This window comes from Nycticebus coucang, chromosome 5, assembly GCF_027406575.1.
Source record: "Nycticebus coucang isolate mNycCou1 chromosome 5, mNycCou1.pri, whole genome shotgun sequence".
Lineage (NCBI taxonomy): Eukaryota > Metazoa > Chordata > Mammalia > Primates > Lorisidae > Nycticebus > Nycticebus coucang.
Genome location: NC_069784.1, coordinates 50,353,823 through 50,378,729, shown reverse-complemented (window position 1 = coordinate 50,378,729; position 24,907 = coordinate 50,353,823). Strand labels below are relative to the sequence as shown.

The following is a 24,907-nucleotide window of genomic DNA, read 5'->3' as shown; positions in this document are numbered from 1 at the left end:
AGGGAAGAGAGAAGGCGCACACACATACAGCAAGGGTTCAACTAGCAAATGGATGGACGAATGGATAAAGAGATGGGTGGATGGGGCTTCCTGGCCCTCCTCTTCACACCCTCACTCTGATTTTTGCTGTTTTTTCTTCTTGTCTCATGGACTTAAATTCAGTCTCTGGGGCCTACTATCTTAGGTAAATGTATCCTCACAGAGCCTCATTTTTAAATAGCTATTATTTGTGGATACTAAATAAATGAGATGGTATCCTGGTTTACAGTAAGTTTCAATAGATGTTAATATTTGCAAATAGCAGTTTTGTTTCTTCATCTCTAATCTGCATACCTTTGATCCTCTTTTCGTTCTGGGTTGGCAGTGATTCTAGTAGCAACTTGAAGAATAGAAATGATATTGGGCATCCTTTTCCTGTATCCAATCTTAGAGAGACAGGTCATCTCAAAATTCTCCATTAAATCAGTTCATCAAAGTTTGGTGAACTAAATATATTTCTAGTCTTTGGAGTGTGGAGGTGAGTGAAATCCGTACCTTGACCTATATCACCTACTTTTCCTATGATTCAGTTGATTTTCCTCCTCTCCCCATCCTGGAGGGATTAGAGGTTCCAGGTTCCAGGCATACAAAGCCCAGCAAAGGAAACAAAGTCCTGGGCTTCCTTGGGGGAACCGTTTGTAGGAGGCAGGCTATTCTAGAGCCAGCCAGCCCCCTCAATGTAGGTAATCCCAGTGATACCAGCCCCTCCTTCTTCCTCCACTTCCTTTGATCAGATGGGAAATACTTTCACTTTCCTCTTCCTCAAATTCTCTCTGGGGAACAAGACACATTTCAAACTCTGAACATATTTATGAAACACTTATTTTTATACATTACACTTGAATAAAAAGTTTACTTTGAAAAAGCTTACTTCAGAAGTTGTCCACAAGTGAAGAGTGCTGTTTCTCATAGCTGCTTTAAAAAATATTCATTAAGTGCATTCAGAAATAGTCTTACGAATTTTTCTTATAAAAGCTGAGCACAGTATTGGATGCTTGGGACAAAGCTATGAATAAGACAGACAGACATAGTCCCTCCACTCATGGAGTTCCCATGTTAGTTGCAGGAGAGAAAAGCTAGTAAACAAAGGTTTCAGCATTTCTTTTTTTTTTTTTTTTGTAGAGACAGAGTCTCACTGTACCGCCCTCGGGTAGAGTGCCGTGGCGTCACACGGCTCACAGCAACCTCTAACTCTTGGGCTTACGCGATTCTCTTGCCTCAGCCTCCCGAGCAGCTGGGACTACAGGCGCCCGCCACAACGCCCGGCTATTTTTTTGTTGCAGTTTGGCCGGGGCTGGGCTTGAACCCGCCACCCTCGGCATATGGGGCCGGCGCCCTACTCACTGAGCCACAGGCGCCGCCCAAGGTTTCAGCATTTCTAATATGAGGTAAACAAAGGACCAGCAGAAAATGAGGGGAGGCTCCTTTAGACAGAGTGGTCCGAGAAGATCTCTGTAAGGTGGGGACTTTTAGGTTCAGGATGAGAAGGAGCTATCCACAGGAAGGGAGGCGAAGTGTTTACAGAAAAGGGCAAATGGCCCTCAGTTGAGCGGGAATACAAGTCTTAGGACTTATGAAGCAGCACACAAAGCAAAACACAAGGGCAAAAACTGAAAAGACATGTTACCTTTTAATGAACCAACTAGTCTGAACAATTATTTTAAGAATTGAAAACATTTTTTTCTTTTCAAAGCAAAAGAACAAATACAAGGATAAAAACATGGCTGAGTTCTCCCAACTGTCAGTCAAAGTGTCTGATCTGTATCCTAGAAAGTGGTCAGATTACCACAAAGGGCTGTAACCTTTCTCCTGGGTTACGGAGTTAGAGAGCTGACCTTGGAAACAACAGCGGGTCTGCTGAGAAGAGGAATATTCTCAGTGATAGCCAGTGCTCCTGTGAATCTCCCCTTGTCCTGGTCTTTTTTCCTGAGTAATTTACCATGAAAAACATTCAAATTCTCAGTTGACTCACAACTATTTCTATTGAAATAGCCAAAACTCCAATTCGAGTTAGATAAACAAAATGGTGGGGGCAGGGCATTGAACTCAAAAGACCAAGGATAGTTAAGGATGGCTGAATTGAGGAGCTCAAATCCCTTTCTCTGTCTCTCCTTCTCTCTTCTCTTCCTTTCTCTGTACTGACTCCACATTCAGGCAAAACCTTCCAGCGTTTAGATTGATGCTATCTGTTTGATTAGCAATTCCAACAGAAAGAGGATTCTGTGACCTTCGTTTCGGGATCATATGTCCTTCCCTGACCCAATTCCTGGTCCATGGGGTGTGGGAGGTGCCGGTTGGCCAGGCCGGGGTGACAGACCCAGCCTGGAACTGGGCAATGGAGAGGTAGAGGTGGGGGAGATAACGCCCTCTTCCAGATAATGGCAGAGCTGAAGGAAGGGCCAGTCCTCAAAGGAAAATTAGGGTGTCGTTACAAGAAAAAGGGAGTGGATGGTCAGCCATTAAAAACCCGGTAGCTATTTGCTGTGGTGCCTCTCTTGGCTTCTCTGCTTCCACACATAAGGTCTCCACCCACACGCTGACGGGAGAATGCATTTTCTCATGTCTAACTCGTCTCACTGGGTCTTGTTTTTTTTCTTTGCAGCTATCTTCTAGTCCATGACTTTTACGTGATTTTCATTCCCTCTTTCTGACAGCCTATGGCTAAACTACAAATCTTATCACTCCCCACACAGTAAGTGTATAATGGTGGAGGGAAAAGTAGGGTAGCTCTTATAGGAAAGCAAAGGAATGGGTAAATAATGAGTAGGAGGACTGTCCCATAGGATGTATTAAATTCTGCTAATTAGAAATAGCAAGAATGACCTGCCCCACAGCGAACTGATTTTTGGGGGCTGCATTCTTCAGCCAATTTAGCTACCTTTGCTTTTATTCTCAGAAAGTATTCTTCATTGACTATTTTCCTCCATGCCCACACCTGTGTTGAGAATTGGGGTGGGTTCCTTTTCTTGGGACTGAATTACTTTAGCTGCCTACTTGGTCTTGTATTCCAGAATATGGAGTCCATCTACATGTTAGATCCTGGTGGGAGGAGGGGTTCTGTCTTTTAAGGAAAGGCTGATTCGTTTGAACAGTCTTCATTTCAAAAGCCACCATCTTGGCCTCTGCCTAGAGGCGATTTGAAATAACTATCTAAAGATGAGGAAGGCTAATGGATTAGCCTTTTGATGCAAGGCTGTGTCCTAGTGGATAGCTCTTTTAATTAGGGTGACCTGCTTTAGAGCTGTTATCTAGGTATAATTAGTAATGGCACCCATAATTACACTCAGAATTGTCCCACTTTGCATAAGAAATTACGTGGTCACCCTACTTAAAATGGGGTTAATTCTTCCCTTCTTCAGTCAGGGACAGCATAGCAGGAAGAGTTTGATGCAGACCCAGGAGACAGTCTTTTCCTTATTGGTTTTTTATCTTCATGCTTTTGCTGCCACTGTGCAAAGGGCAATAAATTTTGGTTTTTCCAACCCGCCATGGGTCAATCTATCTAACTCAACCATTTGGGTTTTCTGGCTTCAGGTAGAAAAGCATCTTTTAGTCAGGCTGCAATTTTTTTTCTCTCTGCTCCTGCAAGGGTCCCTTTCAACATTAGCATGCCTTTTTCTTTAGAACGTTTACAAAAACTATAAGTGGCCCAAACTCTCTAAAACTCTGACATTTGTCAATCAAGGTCAATCAAGACCTCCCAAACTCCACCCTTGAAACCCTGGGGTCTTAGACCTTTCATTCAATTTTTTGGCTAGCATATCCCAGTGATTTCCAATTCCCTAGCCCTGCACAGGGGACCTTTCATGTTCTCACTATTCCTCAACTCACATTTAAGGACTGCTGCTGCAACAGCCCACTTCCAGCTGTATAGAGTTCTTTTGGCTGCAAGAGATAAAACTTAACTCAAAATAGCCTAAGCCCAAAAGGGTATGTTTTGGCTCATGTATCTAAAAGTCTAGGGGTATCTTGGCTTCAGGCATGATCAAAAAAATCGTAAAAATTTGCTTATGCATTCTGTCTCTTTCTCATAGGCACACATACCTTTTTTCAACTCTGCTTCCCTTTATAGTTTATCCCTCCTACGGCACTGAACTGGCTCATTGGCATGTCTTAATCATGCCCCTCCACTGAAGTAGAGGAGAAGACAAGTCCCTTCTAAGCCACAGGACTGAGGGTAGAAAGGGGGTTATATACCAAAGGTAGAGAGAGAGAGAAATATGCTTGGTAGGTTAAGGAAAACAACAGATGTCCATCTTGTATTTGAAAGCTTAAAAAATGCAAGCAAATCTGTCTAGGCTCAACTTTCCTTTTGAAAGGTGGGTATGAGAATATTCACTCTAAAAGTGGTGAGTGAACAAGAAAAAAAGAAGCCAAGGGAAAAATATTGGTTTAACTTAAAAAATCAAATCAAACCAAATACAGATTCCTAGCCTTGAAAATGTAGACTCCTCTGGACTTGCTGTATGCCTTTGGGACCTCCTGTCAAGCTAGGAAAAGACCCGTCCTCCAACAGTGAGAAAGCCTTGAGTCCCTCCTTTCTCTCACTGTCCATTACCTTCCTCCAGGACAGGAAGGGCCGGGGAGGGCACATGACCAGGGAGAAAGGAATGTCATTTCTGTCCAGTGGCAGACGATTCATAGCTCAGATGGGAATGTGCAGTTTATTAATTTCAATCTCAACTTCTTCAACAATGATACATTGCAGGAATTAGTTAATTCACCAAGAATTTGTTGGACGCTAATCCCTTATCCTATCTCTCTCCTCTTCCTTTCCCCTTGGCCTCTCTCAGACCTTTCCCATCAGCGTTTAAACATCCCCAAGGAACTCTCATCTGGAAAACCAAACAAATAAAACCCCTACAAACAAAAAACCTTCCTTTGATCCCACTTCCTTCCCAGCCACCACCCCTCCCCAGCCAAATTTCACACACCCAGTGCCCCTCTTTATTGTCTGCATTCCCTCCCTCCACCCCCTCCCCCAGCTCCTGTCCACTCCTGCCCCTTACAGGAACAGAAGGCTTATGGAAAGGGTACTGAGAACACAGCCCCAGTGTAAGACTGTGTCACAGTGATGGTCTGTGCCACATCTGTCTTTTCTACTGGAGTGTGGGCTCCTTGAAGGTGAGACATAGCTGCTTGCAAGGTTACTTTGTAAATACCTTTCTGTTGAATGTTAGATACTTACTCCCATGGGGGTTGGCATGAATAAGTGTTTAAATAAATTTTGTTTAAAGTAATGAATTAGGGGCAGCACCCGTGGCTCAATGAGTAGGGCGCCAGCCCCATATACCGGAGGTGGCAGGTTCAAAACCGGCCACGGCCAAAAACTGCAAAAAAGAATAAACAAACAAACAACCCCCCAAAAAATAAACAAACAAAAAAACTAAAGTAATGAATTAACTGGAATTGCAAGCAAAAGAAAAGGGATAGATTTCGAATGGGGTGGTGATAATGGGTGAAATTCTAAATTTCCTGGGCTAAGGTTAGAAATATAGGACAGTGTATTGTATTGAAGCAAAGCAGAAAATAGCTTCAGTGGAGACATAATAGACAAAGTTAGATGCTACAGGTGAGCATCTCGTCTTTTGGAATTGAACACTATTAGAGGCTACTCAATTTGCCAAGATCTATTCTTTTGGGGGGAAGGGAACAGTTTCATAGGAATGTGACCAGGCCACAAATAGGAAGGAACAGTATTTTGTTGGGTCCAGGAAATGCAAGGATCAAGCACAATTAATTTAGGGGGACAGTGAACAGAGCGACATGCAACAGGAATTTTGGGGAGGTGGACCACCTCATCAACACACTTGTCATCAATTCTTCTCTTTAATTTACCCAGCCCATCTTATCCTTGTCCTTAAGCATCTCTAGAAAAAGAGAACTGCAACACTGTATGAGTGGATAAACTTTTCCTAAATGTAAGATAAATCCCTCACTCGTGTTCTGATTCATATGGAGTCAAAATAGGCGATGAGACGCGGAGATGGCAGGTGCTAAGGATTTTCTGATTACTTTCAAACACATTCGCATCCTAGAACTTTTCCTTTCCTATCTCTTTTGCTACATTCTGCTCAGCTCCTGAAAAAACACACCTTTTTATTCATTTAGTCTGCATGTGTCCCTTCCTTGATTTCCCCACAAAAGTCCAGAAAGACGTAAACTTGGGGAGGACCTGTCACCCCTCCACTTCTCAGACACTCGGCAGACAGTGGCCATCTTCCGTTTTGCAGGACGAAGGAAGCTGAATCTTAACTGTGACTGAGGGAAAGATAGGCAGAAAATACAGCACGTTCCTAATTCAGCAGCACACTCGTTTTTATATGTCTGATATTTAATTTATGTATTTTATTTTCAATCTCTTAATTGCGATTCTTGAAAAGATGTCTGGGACGAGGCCAACATTTGGAGGGAGGAATGTCACCGTGTCAGGATCTGGAAACAATCAGCTCTGTACGGTTTTAAGGATGAAGCGCCAAGATCTTAAGGACCCGAATTCCTGGTGAGCAGTCAAGTTCTTTAATCCGCCTCCAGCTGGACTCTGAGGGCTTAAAAAAGAAAATATATTAAAAAACAAGTCAACCCCAAGCAAACCCATCGCAAACTTCCTTATTTCTAAAGAAAAGGCCGCTCCGGCCGCAGAGCCCTCCCGCACACTGCGCCAGCTCGGCCGCGGTGTCCAACCCGCGCGGGGGGCGCCGAGCATGGCGCGAGGACCACGCGTCCTCCCCGGTGGCGGGCGGGGCCGGGGCACCACCCACCGGCCTCTCCCTCCCCCTCGGCACTTAGGGAGGGAGCAAACGCCTTTCCCAGGGTCCTATACTGGCTGGAGCTACCTCCCGGGAGCCAACTGCTGTGGTGGCAGGAAGTCCCCGGGAACTACAAATCGATGCATGCTGGGAACATTCCCCTGCTCCTCCCAGGAAATGTCCTTTGTCCAGCCCTACAGGAAGCCCCAGTGAGGAGTCAGCCGGGCAGCCAGCCAGCGAGCCAGCCTGCCAGCCAGCCAGCGGCCGCTGCACCCGCCGCCGCAGCACAAGGGCAGACGCGCCGCGGTGCGGGCTCGGGCCGGGGCGCTCGGTGCCCGCGCTCCTAGCCGCGCCCGCCGCAGCGCAGGTAGGAGCGTGGCTGAGGCTGGGCTCACCCTCCGCCGGGGGATGGGGCTGATCGGGACCCTATCCGATCGCTGCGGGGTTGGGATGTGTGCCCGAGTGCGGTGGCGGCACGGCTGGGCGAAGTTGTGCCTCTCACACTGGACCGTTGTCCGCTTCTCCGGGCGCAGGGGCCCCGTGCGCGTGGGTGCTCTCGCGTCCCCAAAGCCCGGGCTGATCTCCCTCTGGGGTCTGGAGCTAGGGAGCGCGAGGGAGGAGGTGCCGCTGGAGGGAGTCGGGCCGTCCCGCCCACCACCGAAGGGGGCATCAGAGACCCTCGGAAAAAACGAAGCCCAGGGAGGAGCTTGGAAGCTAGGAGAAGGTGAAGGGCTTTGTGTGCGGCTGTGGGCTGGGAAGGACGGCGCTCCCCAGCCTGGTCTGTCGGCGCCCCGCGGGAGGCTAACAGGGGAGGGCGGGGGGCGCCGCGGAGGGAGGAGAGAAGCCCCAGGTCGTCTCGGGTCCTGGAGCGATGTCTTCCTCTCCTCTCCTCTTCCTTCCATTCAAGCCAACTATGGTTAGCGGCTTAGGCTGCCATCCGACTGGGCAAATGGCACAATAAGGGCGGTGGGTGGAGGGATGGGTAGCCGCTTGCTCTTCAAGTGGGGTCACCGGCTAGCCGGGGTAGGCTTCCCAACCCCAAACGTCCAAGTCGGCCGGTGGGGGAGCGTGAGGGGCAAAGCTGGACCCTGAACCCCGGGGGCATGCCGAGGCTCGGGATTTCGAGCGGAGGTGCAGGTTCGGCGCGCGTTGGGAGGAGAGGGTAGGCAGCGACACGGAGGTGTTGATTGTACCTTATGGCCAGCGTACATTATGGCCAAGGCAATCGACTACCATTTCCTCTGGGACTTTCCACGATTTTCTTTTTTCCTAACAGCCCCCCGCCCCCGGGAGTGAATCACCCACCTCTCCCTACGTGAGCGCTAGGCTGAAATTCGATGTGGTGTTGTATTCCTGCCTGGTAGGGGATACATTTGTCCTTAGCCTGTAGGGTGACGTGAATATTCCGTATCCCCACGGAGCTCCGACAAGACCAGACTGAGAGTGTGGTAAGCTCAGCTGGACAATGGTTAGCAAGTTAGCTGTCCTTCAGGAGCTGTGTGGATGAGTGGGTAGCTTGGAGCACAACCCGAGTGTGACTGTGGGGACCGAGTTCACCTCACTCAAGGAGCCTGTCTCTTCTCTCCCGTTTTTTTTTTTTTTTTTGGTTTGTTTTTTTTTCTGCCTCCAAATGTCTCCCTCCTCTTAACAAACCAATTTACAGGTATTTTTAACGTGGAATTTTTAAAAATTAAATCATAACTGTGTACATTAATGCATTTATAGGGTATAATGTACTGATTTTATATACAATTTGGAATACTTACGTCAAACTGGTTAACATCACCTTCACCTCACTTACTTATTTGTTGTGTTAAGACATTTACTCTCTCTACCCTTAATAGTTTTGAACCTACCCTTGCATTGTGCACATTAGGTGAGGCAGGGTCTCACTCTGTTGTCCAGGTTGGAGTGCAGTGGCACCAACACAGCTTATTGCATCCTTGAGCTTGTGGGCTCAAGTGACGTTCCTGTGTCTGCCTCAGCCTCCTGAGTAGCTGGGACTACAGGTGACACCACACCTAGCTAATTTTTAAAATGTTCTGTCTAGACAGTTGTTTAGCTATGTTACCCAGGCTGGTCTTAAACTCCTGGGCTCAAGTGATCCTCCTGCCTTAGCCCTCCAAAGTGCTGGGATTACAGGTGTGAGCCACCATGACTGGCCTTGATGTGATAAACATTTTAAGAGCCAAACGCATCCTTAGAAATGCCACTTGGGTGAGAAGGCGAGAGTACTCATGGCTCATGGTAAGAAAGATGCCAAAAGGGCACTGAGAGAGCCCTGTGCCCTGCACAACTGTGCAGAGGGAAACAAAACATTTTTCACTGGCTTCATGGGGAGAGATGAGGCATTTGAACTGAGATGAGAATGGAATGGAGAAAAAAACCCAGTTGTCCAGGATGTGGGCATGTCAACGTAAAGAGAGAAGGCTCTATGAATTCAGGTTATAGTTAGAAGGTGTTGGCTGAGTGTGGGGGTTGGGATTGGGGGAAAGTTTGTTTTTCTTTTCTTTTCTTTCCTTTCTTTGCCTTAAGCTGTCACCCTGGGTAGAGTGCTGTGGCATCACAGCTCACAGCAACCTCCAATTCCTGGGCTCAAGCGATTCTCCTGCCTCAGCCTGGGTTGGGGGAAGTTGATTTCAGAATTCAGCCTTGGTCAAGAGTAAGATGGCACCAGGTTGAGCCAAGATCACACCTGGGAAGTCAGGCTGCCCATGGGAAAACATAGATGTTCTTCATAAAAATGACAGGGATTGAGGGGTAAACCAGATGCAAATGAGACAGAAAAACCAGCTACTGCATCTGGATTGTAGTGGTGACTGGTGACCTCATTGACTAAGGCTGGTGGGGTTGCAACACATTTCCTCTTCCTCCCCCCCAAAAAAACTCTTTGGAGTTCCTCAGAATCTGCATGTTTGCCTAATTATTAGTGTCCAGTAAAGGGAGGGAGAAATAGTAAAAGGTTGGTTACAAAGGCGATAAACTAAGACAAGAGTGAGCTTGGCTGCTCATGCAGACAAAAGAACACATGGCCGCAATACCATTAAGGGGTCCGCACCTGAACCTGTGGCAGTGCCGTTTGGGCTTTTCTTTGTATCTGAATTGTTTCTTGTATCTAATTGTCTTCCCCCCTTCTCAACCCTTAGCAAGTTTCTTAGCACCCACATTATGTAGTGTTAATGTCATCCACAAAGGGAACTCCTTACTTTTACATTTCAGACTCTTCACAATTCCGTACCTACCTACTTCTGTCCTCCCTTTGACCCGGGCCACCCTAACTTACTGCCTATCCTGTGCAAACAGCTCCCCATTCCCAGAAGATGCGGCAGACATTCTTCTGCCTCTGTGACCCATCAGCTTAAACCTTGCACCTGTTGGACATCAGTGCACTGACCCTCATTATTTTTGTCAAAATCCTAGCCAAACTGATTAGGTCCCTTATAAATGTTTTCCCAGACTTTCTGGCCAAAATTCATTTTATCCCATGGTACTTTGTATTATTTCGATCACACCTATTTTGGTCTGTTTTATGATATTCATTTCTTTTTCCCCTTCAAACTGTAACCTCCTTGAGGTCTCTACCCAGGGCTTAATACTTCCCTGGTGTACAGAGAATGTTTGACTTGAAAAACGTGAGTAAATAAAGGAATGAGTGAAAGAATGCAAACATCTTAATTCTCTTCTGTAAAGAAGGGAGTCGATCCTGTGCGGATTCACTGCAGTTGTGAAAAAAAAAAAAGTCCAGTATATGGTAGACTGAAGCTGTTCCTTTTGCTTCTGGATTAAGATACCCTACAACAGTGCTTTTCAGCCTTTTTTACCTCATGGCATACTTGAACCTTTAGTTACACTTGTGTGACACACTTAAATTATGTTGACAAAAAAAGAGTAAAAAAAGAAAGAGTATATTTACTGTGCTTTGAACTTCTTTTGAAAATTACCGAATTAATGATCTTCAAAAATTTTCACGGCACACCAGTGTGCTGCGGAACACCGGTTGAAAGTCACTCCCGTAAGGATCTAGAACAGTGTCTGGTACAAAGACATGCGTGAGAAGTGTATTGGGTAGGCACTTAGAGCCTCCCTCTAGGCACTGTATGGAGTAGATTAATCCCAAGTGAGTGATGGAAAATTTTTATTTTATCTCTAAAGAAGATAACTGTCCTTTCTGTTGTGAAGCTGTGATGTTCTCACTAGAAGGCGGCACCACAAACGCTGTCCTTCTATTTGCAGCTAAGCCAGACCAGACATTTACCGCGTTGCTTTTACTCTTATGGCCCAAGCAATCTACAAGGATTAAAATGTAGCACATAGAAGTACAAGACCAATCCGACTTTCATTTTTCCCCAGAGATGCTGCAGTTTAGTAATCCCTCCCTTACCTCTAACTGGGCCATTTTTCACGCTTCCTTTATGTATTTTGGTGACAACAGTCACTATATGGAACATCTGTGTATCAGCTACATAAACATACATAATTTACATATTTAATTTCCTTTTAATCTGATGGTTTACATGTTATTGTCTTCGTTCTGAAAACGAGGAAACCAGAGCTCAGAGTGAGTTTAAGAAATTTGTCTAGCGTCCCAGATTCTGAAGTAGAGATAGATTGGAATTTAGGCCTGTTGATTGCCAAGTCTGCTCAGAATTTGCTTTCCATGGGAGAAAACTGCCAGATCTCTATTCTTCCTCTAAAGTCCTCCACTTACCAGATTTCCTACCAGGATCTTTCTTGGGCTTCTAAAGTCATCCTAATGGATCTTTTTCTGCAAAGCACTGTGGTTTTTTTTTTTTTCTTTCTTTTTTTTGAGACAGAGTCTCACTTTGTTGCCCTCGGTAGAGTGCTGTGGTATCATAGCTCACACCAACTTCAAACTCTTGGGCTCTGGTGATCCTCTTGCTTCGGACTCCTGAGTAGCTGGGACTGCAGGTGCCCACCACAATACCTGGCTACTGTTAGAGTCGGGGTCGGGCTCTTGCTCAGGCTGGTCTCGAACTCCTGAGCTCAGGCAATCCACTTGCCTCGGCCTCCCAGAGTGCTAGGATTACAGGCATGAGCCACTGTGCCCAGCCTTACAACCACTGTTTTTTGTAAATTTGTTATTTTTGTCTTTAAACTCCCAGGGCCATCAGAAAGACTTGATTTAGAATCCCTAATAAGACCTTTGGATACAGAACTGTGTGTTTGGAATTTTCTTTTTTCTCCCAGTTTATCTGAATTCTTCCTGTTCCTCTTTTTAGGCCTCATATCTTATGGGTCTCATATCTTATGGGTAGCCTTTCTAGACTGTACCAGGCCACCCTAAACAACAATCTCTCATATTGTTTGAGATACCTGGGGTTCAATGTCCTCTTTATGAAAGTAGACTTGAACCAGGTGCCGTGGCTCACGCCTGTAATCCTAGCACTCTGGGACGCCAAGACAGGTGCATTGCCTGAGCTTATAGGTTTGAGACTAGCCTGAGCTAGAGCGAGATCCTGTCTCTAAGAAATAGCTGCGCATTGTGGTAGGTGCCTATAGTCCCAGCTACTTGGGAGACTGAGGCAAGAAAATTGCTTGAGCCCAAGAGTTTGAAGTTGCTGTGAGCCATGATACCATGGCACTCTACTGAGGGTGGCAAAATAAGACTCTGTCTCTAAAAAATAAAAAAAGTAGACTTGAATGTGCCCCTCCACATGACGAGGACTGTATGTCCAGAACACAATCTGGCCTATGGTGGACTTTCACAAACTGAGTTAATGATGAATTGGTAGTGACTAAAATGTAGAAGTGTGGGTGTGAAACGTTATTTGTGTGTTACCAGCTTGCTCCTGTTGTAGAAGAGGGATCAGGAGAGAGGATAATGATTTTCTTAGCTAATTTCCACCCTTTGCATGTGACTGCCAAAAGAGGTAGGCACCCCTTGGCGTATGGCAGAGCAGGTGTGTGTAATATTAAGTTTTCTGAGCTTCACTGACACCATCCCTGAATACTTGTTGTGTTTAAATGATTTTAGGAAGCGTGGTTGGGCCATGCTTTAGGACCTTCCCTCTTGCTGTCACGCTCCCCCTCTGCCAAATCTAGGAAAGGCCTTTTTGCTGCACATTGAGAAAATAGGAGGAGATTCTCCTCACCTTGCAAGTATGGGGGCAGGAAAAGTCTAAGTGAGGAAGGAAGATAATTCATTCTGTTTTCATCAGAGTAGCAAGATTTGTGTGGGATGTAGGTTTGGGCTTCATTGCGTCTGTATTTGTATTGAGGGGGGATGGTGAAAAGATCAGTAGATCTTGGAAAAGAGCTTCTTCTATCACAAGATTGAATCCATCTCCTAAGACCGATGAAACCTTTTTCTTTGACCTCAAGGCTGCACAGAACTTTGAAAGCCTTGGTATAAATACAAGTGTGTTATGGGTTGTGATAAGCACATTCATCATTTTAAAGGAGAGTAGGTCAGTTTTAGGATCACTACACCTATTCAGTGAGTTATGTTCTGTGCATCCATAGGCTAGCAAGTGTGTTCCAGCTGGGTGTGCAGGCTGTCCACGTGCCCGGCTTCAGGTTTTCCCTTCCTCTAGAGTAGTGATTTTCAACTGGTGTGGTGTGAGAGGATCTTAGGTGTGCTGCAAGGATTTGTAGAGCTCATGAATTCAATTATTTTTGAAAGAAGTTCAAAGCACAGTAAGTATATTCTTTTTTAAACTTTTTTTCTTGATCAACGTAATTAAGTGTGCCGTGGAAGTTTTAACTATAGGTTCAAGTGTGCCGCAAGATAAAAAAGATTGAAAAACACTGCCACAGAGGCTAAGTCAAGTCCTGTGGATGCAGCTCTAACTTGCTGCGTGTTAGTTAAGGGGAAAGGGCCTACTTTCGTTTAGAGAGGAATTATATATACATATGTATGCGTGTGTGTATAGATAGATAGTCTTCTGAGAACTTTATTCGTTTCTTACCATAAATTATAAAATAGGAGTTATTCCTTCTGGATTTTATTTGCTAAGAAATGTCTTGGTCTCGCGCTGTTGCCCCAGGCATGTTCATGTGGTCAGCGCATCTTTGGCTCCCTAGTTTAGACAGGGCACTAGCGAAGACTTTCCCAGCTGCTCATCTTCCCCTCCTCCCCATACTTAGAGCCTTTGTGACTTTGAAAGGATCAGTTTTTCCCTCTAGTTTTAACAATTCCTCAAGCAGGTATTGACAGTGATTTCTGGTAATAGTAGGTAGTTTTGAAAGCTGGACTTTAAATAAAAAAACTATCAGAATTGAATCTCTATAACACAGAACCTAGAATAATGAGTAATATTTATTGAATGAATGAATGCGTTATGGTATTAAAAATATTTTAATTCTTTGCAGAAACGATGGTACTGCCAATTTTTTACAATAAGGTGTGAGAAAGGGTATGTGCATATAAATTATATAAGCTGGGAAAATCCTTATACACACACACATATATAACTTTTAAAAAGTAGATTTTTTTGGCTGGGCATGGTGGCTCATGCCTGTAATCCTAGCACTCTGGGAGACCAAGGTAGGACGATCTCTTGAGCTCAGGGGTTTGAGACCAGCCTGGGCAAAAGGGAAACCCTGTCTCTACTAAAAATAGAAAAAAATTAGCTGGGCATTGTGCCAGGCATCTGTAGTCTCAGCTACTCAGGAGGCTGATGCAGGAGGATAGCTTGAACCCAGGAGTTTGGGGTTGCTGTGAGCTACGCTGATGCCATGGTTCTCTAGCCTGGACAACAGAGTGAGACTTTGTCTCAAAAAAATAAAATAAAATAAAATAAACAATAGACTTTATTTTTTGGAGCAATTTTAAGTTCACAGCAAAATTGAGCAGAAAATACAGAGTTCCATTACCCTCAGGTGCTATCTGTTCATAAATCCCCCCACTGTTAAGGTGTGGGCCAGAGCCATGCACTTGTTACAACTGATGAAACTACATCAGTAAGTCACAATCACCTCAAGTCAATGGTGTTGTATGTTCTGTGGGACTTGGTGTTGTATGTTCTGTGGGTTTTGATAAATGTGTAGTGACGTATATCCACCATTATACATGGAACAGAACCGGATACTTTCATGACCTAAAAATCTTCTGTGGTCCATTTCTTCATCCCTTCCTCTCCTGACTCCTGGCACCACCTGTCCTCTTTACCGTGTCTGTAGTTTTCCCTTTTGTCGAGGGTCGTGTAATTGGAATCATACAACAACAGGAAGCCTTTTTATATTGGCTTCTTCCACTTATTTATAACATGTATTAAGGTTCCTCTAATTTTTTTTTTCTTTTATGGCTTAATAGCTGAGTTTGGGTTGTTAGTGATTTGGATTTTGGCCATTGTAATAGATGGTATCTCACGGTTTTAATTCTGCGTTTCCCGATGACATACAGTGTCAAACATGTTCATGCGCTAATTTGCCATCTGTGTATCTTCTTTGGTGAGGTGTCTTTCAGATCTTATGCTCATTTTTAAGTCAAGTTGTTTGTTTTCTAATTGTTGATTTTTAAGAGTCTTTGTATATTTTGGATAACAGTCCTTTATCAGATAAGTCTTTTCCAAATACTTTTTCCCAGTTCATGGCTAGTCTTTTCATTCTCTTGATTCATTTTTTAAACCTATATAAACTTTCCCCATCTTTTCCTTTCTGAGGGGGTGTATGTGTACCAGATCTGTTTTAATATTAAACCCCAGTTCATGGCTAGTCTTTTCATTCTCTTGATTTTTTTTTTAACATATACAAACTTTCCCCATCTTTTCCTTTTTGGGGGTGTGTGTATGTGCCAGATCTTTTTGAATATAAAAGCAGTTTACCCCAGAAATGAGAAATCAACGTGTGAAATAAACTTGAAGAAACACCTCTCTTACCCTTTTTGTTTTTATTTTTAAATAAGGCAATTGTCAATTAAATTTAACTAGACAGTGACCACAAACTGAACTAGGCTGGGGGAAGTTACCATAGGAGCTTCTTTATTTCTCTTTCTCCACTCTCTAGTAGGTACTGGTGTTTTGGGTTTTTTTGCAGTTTTTGGTCGGGGCCGGGTTTAAACCCACCACCTCCAGTATATGAGGCCGGTGCCCTACTCCTTTGAGCCACAGGCGCCGCCCAGTACTGGTGTTTATTTATTGAATTGGTGGTTTGGTAAATATTTCTGGCCACTGTTTCCTATATTGCATGTAATCTTTACAGCCTTCTTTAAGAACGCGTTTGTTTCACACTTAATTCTAGACCCTTAGGAGAAGGGTTTTCTAGGTTGATGATTTTATACAGGTGAGAAGAGTAGCCAAGAAATCCACACATTTCTTACTGCCGCAAGAAAAACAAAACAAATCATCAAAACCTTGAAAATTGCCAGGGAATAAACTTCAGTCTAAGAAGACACTTTTACGGTTACATGCAGATTTCTCCTATATTTGAACGTACTTCCTGCCCTGTACCCACCCTAGCAACTTCTTATTTAGACTCACAATTTCTTTGCAAAGGTTAAGTTTTGGTCTTTTCTCATTCATCATTTAATTTCTCTTACTGCTAGTCCCCTCTTTCTTTGGGGGGGAGAGAAACAGTTGTCCTCTCAGAGTAGGACAGTCTCTTAGCATTTCCCACCATGAACACAAACAGCTCTGTGCCGCCTCTGTTCTTTGTGCAGCTGAATGGAGGGTTAGAAGCTCCGAGTGGAGGGAGAACCCCACACAGGGCCATTTGATACAAAGAAGAGGTGCTGACATTTGGGCAAGGGACACGGAATTCTTTTTTGAGTATAGTCTAACCTTTGAAGTTAATTGCCACTTTCTATTATGACTACCTATTTTGCATGATAATTAAGTATGTTTGGCTCCGAAAGCTGGCAGGTTACTGGATCCAGCTGGGAGAGAGCTGGGTTGTTGGTTGTTTCCACGGCTCTGCTTTACCTGACAGTGATCTGACCAGATCACTAGATTTCCTAGTCTTTTCAGTTTTTCCTTTTGAGACCGAGAGAGAGAAGTAATCACATCTCATTTTACCCATTTCAAAAAAAATTTGAGGGCTCATTGTCAGGGGAAACACCACAGTGAATAAAATAAAACTTATTCCCATAAGGGACTTACAGTTGGGAGGTGATGGGTGAGACAGGAGAACCAATCATCAGATATGGATTATTTATAAGTATGATTATATTTTTAAAACGATTCATAGGGAGAATAAGGTAAGGAAAAATATCCTGAAGAGTTATACAAAGTGAAATGATAATAATTCTTATTACTGAGCATTTCACAGTAAGTGCTATAAGGCAGGTTCAGCTGTTTTCCCCATTTTATAGATGAAAAAATGGAGACCCAAAGAGGTTGAGCAAGTGGTTCAAGGCTAACAGCCAGGGACTGATTACACAGGCTGTCTGGCTCTGGAATGTGAACTTTTAGCCGTGGCAGGTACTGCTGCCCTCGGGGAAGACTGTGTCACTCATCTGGAGGAGGAACAGTGTGTCAGAGGAGGGGTACAGGGTGCCTTCTGGGGACACTAACCCTGGGGTTAGTGACAGAGGTTAAGGCAAAGTAAGGGAGCCTGGGGTGCATGTTGAAGACTTGGGAGTTTCTTCTTTTATGGAGGAGTCACTTAGGGGTTTCTGAGCAAGAGGATAAAAGAGGTTTCTGGCCACTGTTGTAAAGCTGATTCAGCAGAGACACGTAGGTGCAGGTAACTAGTAAGAGTGTCTTCCGCGGTGACAGTGGCAAGGAAAAAGAGGAGAAAGGAAAGGGAAGGGCATGGCACCTGATTTGATTGAATGGGGTGAGGGACAGGTCAATGTTGACTCCAGGGTTTTGAGCCTGTGAAGAACAAAGAAGGCTTTAATAGAAATGGATACTGTTCAGCAGAAGCCGATTTGTAGCAATTCAGAAAGAGAACTAATACTTGTTTTTTTAATTTAACTCTGGACAAATACATTACAAATGGAAATTTATTTAGTCTTTACAAGAAACTTTTGGGGAAGTTTATTTTCCCTTTTGCATAGACAAGGAAACTAAGATGCAAAAAGTTAGAACAGCTGTCTGGAGGCACGTGATGTGGTGTGCAAATGCAAACTTCTTTTTGAACCCAGGTCTGTTTATGTCTTAGCCTGAGCTTTCCTCCCTGTTTGGGCTGCCTCCTGTCCCTGTTCCATGGGACATGTGGGACAGCACTAAAGGACCAGAAGGGGCATTCAGGCTCCTCAGTTGTGATGCTCAGGACATCATAAGAAAAGTGGGTGTGGAGTACAGGTTATGGGTTGAATAAGGTTCAAAATTGTGAGGCCTCTGGACAGAGGAAATGTTTTAAAACTGGGGAGAAAAGGCAAAGCAATTCAAGGAGAGGGAGAAGAAAATGTAAAAAGGACCCTCGAAAGTGGACCTATTTTAGGAGTTAAGAAGAGCAGACAAAGCTGGGCACAGGGGTCATGCCCATTGCCCAGCACTTTGGGAGGTCAATGCAGGAGGATTGCTTGAGGCCAGGAGTTCAAGAACAGCCTGGGCAACATACATGTAGCAAGACACTGTCTCTAATTCACAACAAGAAAAGGAAGAGACAGGGTGGTGAGTGAAGTGTGGGAAGGACTAGGACCAGTACAATTTTGTGGATGGCAAGCAAGGAGAGAATTTCCAAGATGAGCATCTCAGCAGGAATTCCAAGGCCATTGATTGAATTCCTGTTTTATGCCAAGCACTTTACAGTGTTGGTGGTGAGACCAAAGAGAAGAGACCCCAGGATTTGGAGATAGAAAAATATAGCTGATATCAATAAGGGCCTGGCTCACCAACTGAATGCTGGTGATTAATGCTATGTGCTGAGGTGGTTTACATCTGGAAGCCCAGCTTCACGAGGAGACTGGCATAGGCCTGTGGTGATGGTGTAAGCTTTTACCAGGACTCACTGGCACCTCTTCCTTTCCTATAGCCTGTAAGATTTATTTGGCCGCCAAAAAAAGGGCACTGAAAGAGGAAATATATGTTAGTTTGAGAACTGGTTGAAGGCATTTAAAAAATGATACTCCTGGGGCATAAAGTGAGACTCTGTCTCTACAAAAAAAAAAAAAAAATGATACTCCTGGATGACAAGTCTCCCCTTTAACAAGAGAGTTTCATAGTTTGAATGGAAAAATGTCTTTAAAGATTCTTTGAAAATGGCATAACCAGGACCATTGCAACTTCAAGGGCTTTCTTTTCACTCTCTCCCCCCACGACTTTTCTTTCAAATATTGTACAAAGGACTTAAGTTTACCATAACACTCCATGAAGTCAATGTTAATTCAAACAACGGCTTTTTCTTAGCCAATAAGATGTCCTGTTTTTCTCTAGTAAAAATAGATTATCTAAAATCTGTTAAGTCAGAGATCCCTTTTCAGGATGACAAGAAGTTAAGTTTAGAGAACAATTTCTATGTTTTTGTAGAGGAAAAAATAATTAAAATCACAATAGAAAAAACATTAGCAGGAATCTGGAAGAAAACAAGAAAAATAGGAAGAAAGAAGATTGCGTGAGTGAAATGCTCTCAGTAAAGCCAGAGAGGCAAACTCATAAACATGACAGAGCGGGCTGGGAGGAGTGCAGGGCTGAGGAGATTATATATTAGAAGGAATCTGGTAACCAGTTCTGCACTAACGCACTACTTTTCTGAGTTTAAACAAGGCCCCCTCTTCTTTGGTCCTCATTTTCCTTACCTGTAAAATGAGAGATCCTTTAAAGACATTTGCAAAAATAGTTGTGAGATTCTTCTCATCTGCTGTGGATATATTTATTCTCTCCAGCAATTATGGTTGTGCTGGCCCATTTCTATACAACCTCCCACACCAGGACTGCAGAGCTATTAGAGCAGGATCAAAAATACGGACTAGCGAAGAGTGTGCAGCCCAGGAACTGTGTCTATAGTAAGGTATCCTTTCGGATGAGCAGGTCCTCGGTCTGTGGTGTCCTTTCTTAACTCAAGAGTAAGCGTCACCTGGGCCTCCCTGTACTACAGTTATATGTAACTCCTAGAGCCCACTTATTTACCTGGGTATTTCTGGGTTATTATTTGCTGGCAAAATGACTTTGCTAACACTTTACTTATTTGTTAAAAATCAGGTGATGACTTTGGTCAGATTTAATTTTTTTCCTTTGAGAAGAGAAGGATTAACTAACAAAGCATTTTGTGTCCTGAGTAGGTTAGGACTTGATTAATGTGATTTGATTCACTGCCCAAGAAAGCAGCTGATAGGAGCCGAAAACTTGGGGCCAAACTTGTAAATGAGTTACATCTCCAAAAACCAGTGCGTTAGAGTTGAAGAACAAATTACCTCCCTTTAGTCAACCTTCCATATAACACAAGTGGCTGGGAAGTGAAAAGCAGGTGAACTAGTGATCCTGGGAGACTCAAATCACCAGTGTGGATTAACCAAGCACCGTAGGCTATTTTGGGTTGAGTAGCAAGGGGGAATTGGAATAAAAGTTCAAATGCCAGTGACTTAGACTTATTTCTGCCCTTAACTGGTATGTTCCTGGGTAATTCACTTAAGCTTCCTTCCATTGCCTAATTCATGCATAAAACCAGGGCCAGGTGAGATCACCAGCCTGGATCGGGCAGGTTGCACTTGCTATGCTCATCATTCTCCATCCCCGTGTGAAATTCATTGATATTTTTGTCTGTGCTACTGCCTGCCATTGTCACCTCCACTGGCTCACCAGAAGATTGTGCACCCTATAGTGGTGAAATTGCTCTTATGGCCCTTCCCCCAAACCACTCTGGGCAATTTCTGAAACATTATGGTGGGGACTGTATCATGAGTCCCTTGCAGTTGTAGTTTATAACAGTGTTTTTGTTTGTTTTGTTTGTGTTCCGTGGATCCTTTCAGAGCCCAAGGAAAAGCTATGGGCCTTTTCCTCAAAAGAAAGTATCCACAGAGTTATTTACGTAAGGTTTCAGGGGATTCCTGGACTCTGGAGGCCCTCAGGCTAAGAACCCATGCTGAAGAAAAATACCTGGATGCTATTTACAAGCTTGTATAGTAATGTTGCTCTCTTCTGGAGATGCTGGGAACTAGAGGCAGGGAACCCAGACAGACAGACTGAGCATATGAATGACTTCTCAAGACGATGCTCACGTTGCAAGCCCTGGACACGCACACTTTCCTCCTGAGACAGACACATCACTTCCTAGAGGAAGGCTGTCCTGTGACTGGGTCCGTGCCCTGGAGGCTTACTGTGCCCATTGGCTGAAATGGGAAATATCCACAAGCTTTTGGTTTCCAACATAAAGCGTGATGTCTTCTAGCTGTTCTCTGTGTAAGGTGGTGTGAGTAAACTTGGATGGCATCCTCAGGGTTTCTCTGAGCACTATCTGGGGACACTATCTACAATTTAAAATTCTTCAGTTTTGGCAAGTAAAGTAATTCTGTTCCTGTCAGAGAGTTCATCTCCTGGAGATCACTGTATTATCTTTTCATCTATATACACTCTTACATTTTGCATCCCCTTAGAAGATAATTTTGGGGAGGACTAATAACTGATGTTGGACAAACATCATTTCATTAGTTTGGTTGTCCTAGGCATAAAGCATTCCCCTCTCAGAGCTGTCACAAGTAGGACTCCTAACCAGTGTATTGCTTTTTGGTTTTGAGTGCAGAGTTGCTGAATTAATGGTAGAAAGAAACAAACTCTAGGGAGCAGAATCCTTCCTTTAGTCCTTCGGAAATATAAAAGTAGATGAAAATGGAAACAGGATTCTGATTCTATTTTGGACATAACAGCAATTCCTCTATGTCATGAAAGAAAGACTAATAGCATCAAACTTAAGTTTCTTTCCTAAACGGTCCCTTCCCCCAATTCCCATGCACTCTGTTCAGTATTAAGCATAGTAACCACTCCGGATTTGGCATGATTTGCAAAAACATTTCCTTTTATGGAAATCATTGACATTTTACTGTGTTCTGCTTAGAATTTAAATGAATATATCAACCCCAGATTTCAGGGAAAAAATTTTTGTTTTCCATTTTAAAACTTTTTATTAGTAAACTTCCCAGCAAATAGAGAAGTAGATTGAGTAGTATAATAAACTTAGCTATACCACCTTCCACCTTCAGCAGTGGCCCATACATGACCAATTTGGTTTCATTTGCACCCCTGCCCATTTACCTTTGCCCTGGAATTATGTGGAAGCAAATTCCAAACATATCATTTCACCTGTAAATATTTCATTATGTATCTCTTAAAGACATAAGAATTTTTGTACACTTAATCTCAGTACAAACACCTTAAAAATTAATGATTCCTTAATATCAAATATCTAATTAGCATTCACAATTCCCCAATTGCCTAATAATTTGTTTTTTGTAGTTTGTTAATTTGAGTTGGGATTCACATAAGGTCCCTACATGGAGCTTGGCTGAGATGCCGCTTAAGTTTTTGACCTATGGGTTTTCCTCCTTTCTGTTTTGTTCTTGGCATTTTTTGTCACTGCTGTAGTGTTGTTGAAAATGGATCATGTGTCTTATGTAGTTTCTGATGATCTGGGTTTTGCTGATAGTCTCTTATTTTGAAGGAAAGAAGAGTAACACAAGTATGTATTTTTTAAAAAGTATTTTTAAGTGTATGGAAATGTTTTATGCTGGAAACAGTCTAGCTGTGGATTTAAGGCTTAATTAGGCAGGAAAATTCAGGCATCCAGTGACTTCTTCACATTTTTATTGCTGCTTTTTCTTTGTTGAAAGATATCTTGGCAGGTTATATGCAGAGGTGTCACTTACCCAGTGCTGGAATGCACTGGCCTGGAACATGCCAGTCATTCTTCATAAACAACACCAAACAGTTATTTTGGGCAGAGAATTGGAAGAGCCGGTTTTCCTGTTGAACCTGCAGTGGGAAGCTGGGCTGGGATGGCCGAATGTATGCTTCAGATCGTTTGGCCCCAACACCCTTCTCTCCTTATTTGCTATGGGGAACATTCTCTTGAGGACTATTCATTCCAGTGGAAATATGATCACAGAGTCATCTGGGTTGGAAAAGACTTCCTGAGGTCACCTGGTGCCATCTGGCAACCTTAGTACCAGATTCCAGCATCAATTCTCTCAGAACAAGGCTGTTAACAACTCCCATACCTCATATAAACCCCGCGGGCAGTCTAATTTCATTTTCTCTTTGGTCCTTCAGTGAAATAAATTATTAAACTGCATTTTTTCTGCTGTATGGGTTTGTACCTGTACACACATGCGTCTATGTAGATCTTTAAGAGTAATCTTGATTCTTATCTGTTGTCCCCGATAGCTGCAGTCCCCAAATCCCTGGGCCACAGACTGGGACTGGTCCATGGCCTGTTAGAACTGGGTTGCATAGCAGGAGGTGAGTGCTAGGCCAGTGAGTGAAGCTTTATTTACAGCCGCACTCCATTTCTCTGAGCTCTGCCTCCTGTCAAATCAGCACCAGCATTAGATTCTCCAAGGAGCACAAACCCTAAAACTCTTGCACTGCACACGCAAGAGATTGAGGTTGCAAGCTCCTTGTAAGAATCTGTTCCTCCTTTCCCTTCTCCGCAGGTCTGTGGAAAAACTGTTTCCCATGAAACCAGTCTGTGGCGCCATAAAGGTTGGGGATTACTGCTCAATATCGCATATACTCTGAGACTTTATTCACCCATTTGTGTGTAGTAATGGTTTTCATGAAAAATGTTTGTATGGGTAAATTTTGAAATATGATGGGAGTATTGCAGACTGCTTTTGAGCTATAGTATGTATGAGGATAATCTATATGTCAACTTGGCTAGGCCACACAACCTAAATAGTCGGGTGTTTCTGTGAGGGTGTTTTTAGATGAGGTTAACATTTAAATTATTGCAGTTTGAGTAAAGCAGGTTGCCCTCCGTGGTGTGAGTGGGCCTCATGCAATCAGTTGAAGACCTTAATGGAACAAAAAGAGTGATCTTTGGAGCATGGAAGAATTTTCTAGTAGAGAGCTTTTAGCCAAGAACTGCATCTCCTGCGTCTCCAGCCTTTTGTACCAGAACCTCAGCATTGGCTCTCCTGGGTCTCCAGCTTGTCAGCCCACCCTGTAAAGTTTGGACTTGCCAGCCTCCATAATTGTATGGGCCAGTTCTTTACGATAAACCTCTTTCTATATATAGACATGTCCTATCAGCTCTGTTTCTCTGGGGAACCCTAACTAATACAGTGTGTGACAAAGATAAGTAAGTATATGTCCTAGATTTATCTGGCTGTATGTGTTTGAAGTGGTGCTTTATATTAAAAAGATTCAAAGGTCAGCGAAGAGGCCATCTGAAAGTTGAGATTCTGGCCACAGCTCTTTTAGCAAATGCCTTTCTAACCCGGTCACTTGTCTTCTTTCAGCCTCAGTTTCTTCTCTGTAAAAGGAGTTTTGAACTGAGGGATTTCCAAGGCCTATGAGTCCATGACTTACAAATTTTGAACACTTGAGTTAGCTGCTGAGAAAGTATCTAAAGATAATTCCTCTAAGGACTGCCCAGGGTTATAAAGGTAGCAGTGGGGTACAATGACAGGTGCAGGGGACAAGAAATCATGAACAGAAAGATTTCCTGTGTATCAGGTGGATATTTGAATCTGTTAAATATAAAATATTGATGAATAAATGCCTACATGAAAACCTTTAGCTTTGTGACTGCACATCAGAGGGCAGACAGTCTGACTTTGAGGGCCCTCCGGGATCTATCTCTTCCCTGCACTGATTCTTTCTGGGGCTGGAGACTTAGCTTGGTGACCAGCTGAAGCCCTCAGACCTAACTGAGGGGTCCAAGGCCCAAGCAACGGACAGGGAATGCCGGATGGCAGGGGCATTTGTGCTATTCTTGAGACCACAGAGACTAGAGGGAATCTCAGATCAGCACTGACCCATGGGCTGGAGATTCATTTCTCTGTTGCCTTGGTTTTGAGCCTTCCTCTTTTTTCAGCTTGGGCTTCCCTCACCAGGTTAAAAAAAGCAGTAACCGCAAGGCAAAAAGCATATTGTTTTAGCTTCTCCTGTCTGGAGAATGGTCAACACTTAGCCACAGTAATCTTTTGGCTTTCCCTGTCTGGAAATAGTGTTTGCCTCATGCAGCAGTCTGCCACCTGGGCAGCTGGCATTTGGGGTTGGACAGTCTGGGTTTGTGACTGGGCAGGTAAATGAGGGGAGCGACTCATTCTGTGTAAGGTG

At 43.7% G+C, this 24,907-nt stretch overlaps 1 protein-coding gene and 1 long non-coding RNA gene across 3 annotated transcripts in view; one reads left to right on the top strand and one right to left on the bottom strand.

Moving 5' to 3' along the window:
- Positions 1 to 6,367: 6,367 nt before the first annotated feature.
- On the bottom strand, positions 6,368 to 6,913 carry LOC128586448 (uncharacterized). Its single transcript, XR_008380238.1, has 2 exons — positions 6,801 to 6,913; positions 6,368 to 6,587 (listed from the first exon to the last, which is right to left on the bottom strand). It is a non-coding gene; the product is annotated as an uncharacterized LOC128586448 (long non-coding RNA).
- A 96-nt stretch (positions 6,914 to 7,009) lies between these two features.
- The window catches only part of ZNF697 (zinc finger protein 697), a 32,618-nt gene continuing 14,720 nt past the window's right edge, over positions 7,010 to 24,907 (top strand). Inside the window, exon 1 of one of the 2 annotated variants that reach the window (XM_053592233.1) lies at positions 7,010 to 7,155. The gene's annotated coding sequence lies outside the window, so the exon portion shown is untranslated. The remainder of the gene's footprint in view (positions 7,156 to 24,907) is intronic. The other variant, XM_053592238.1, reaches the window with a different exon arrangement.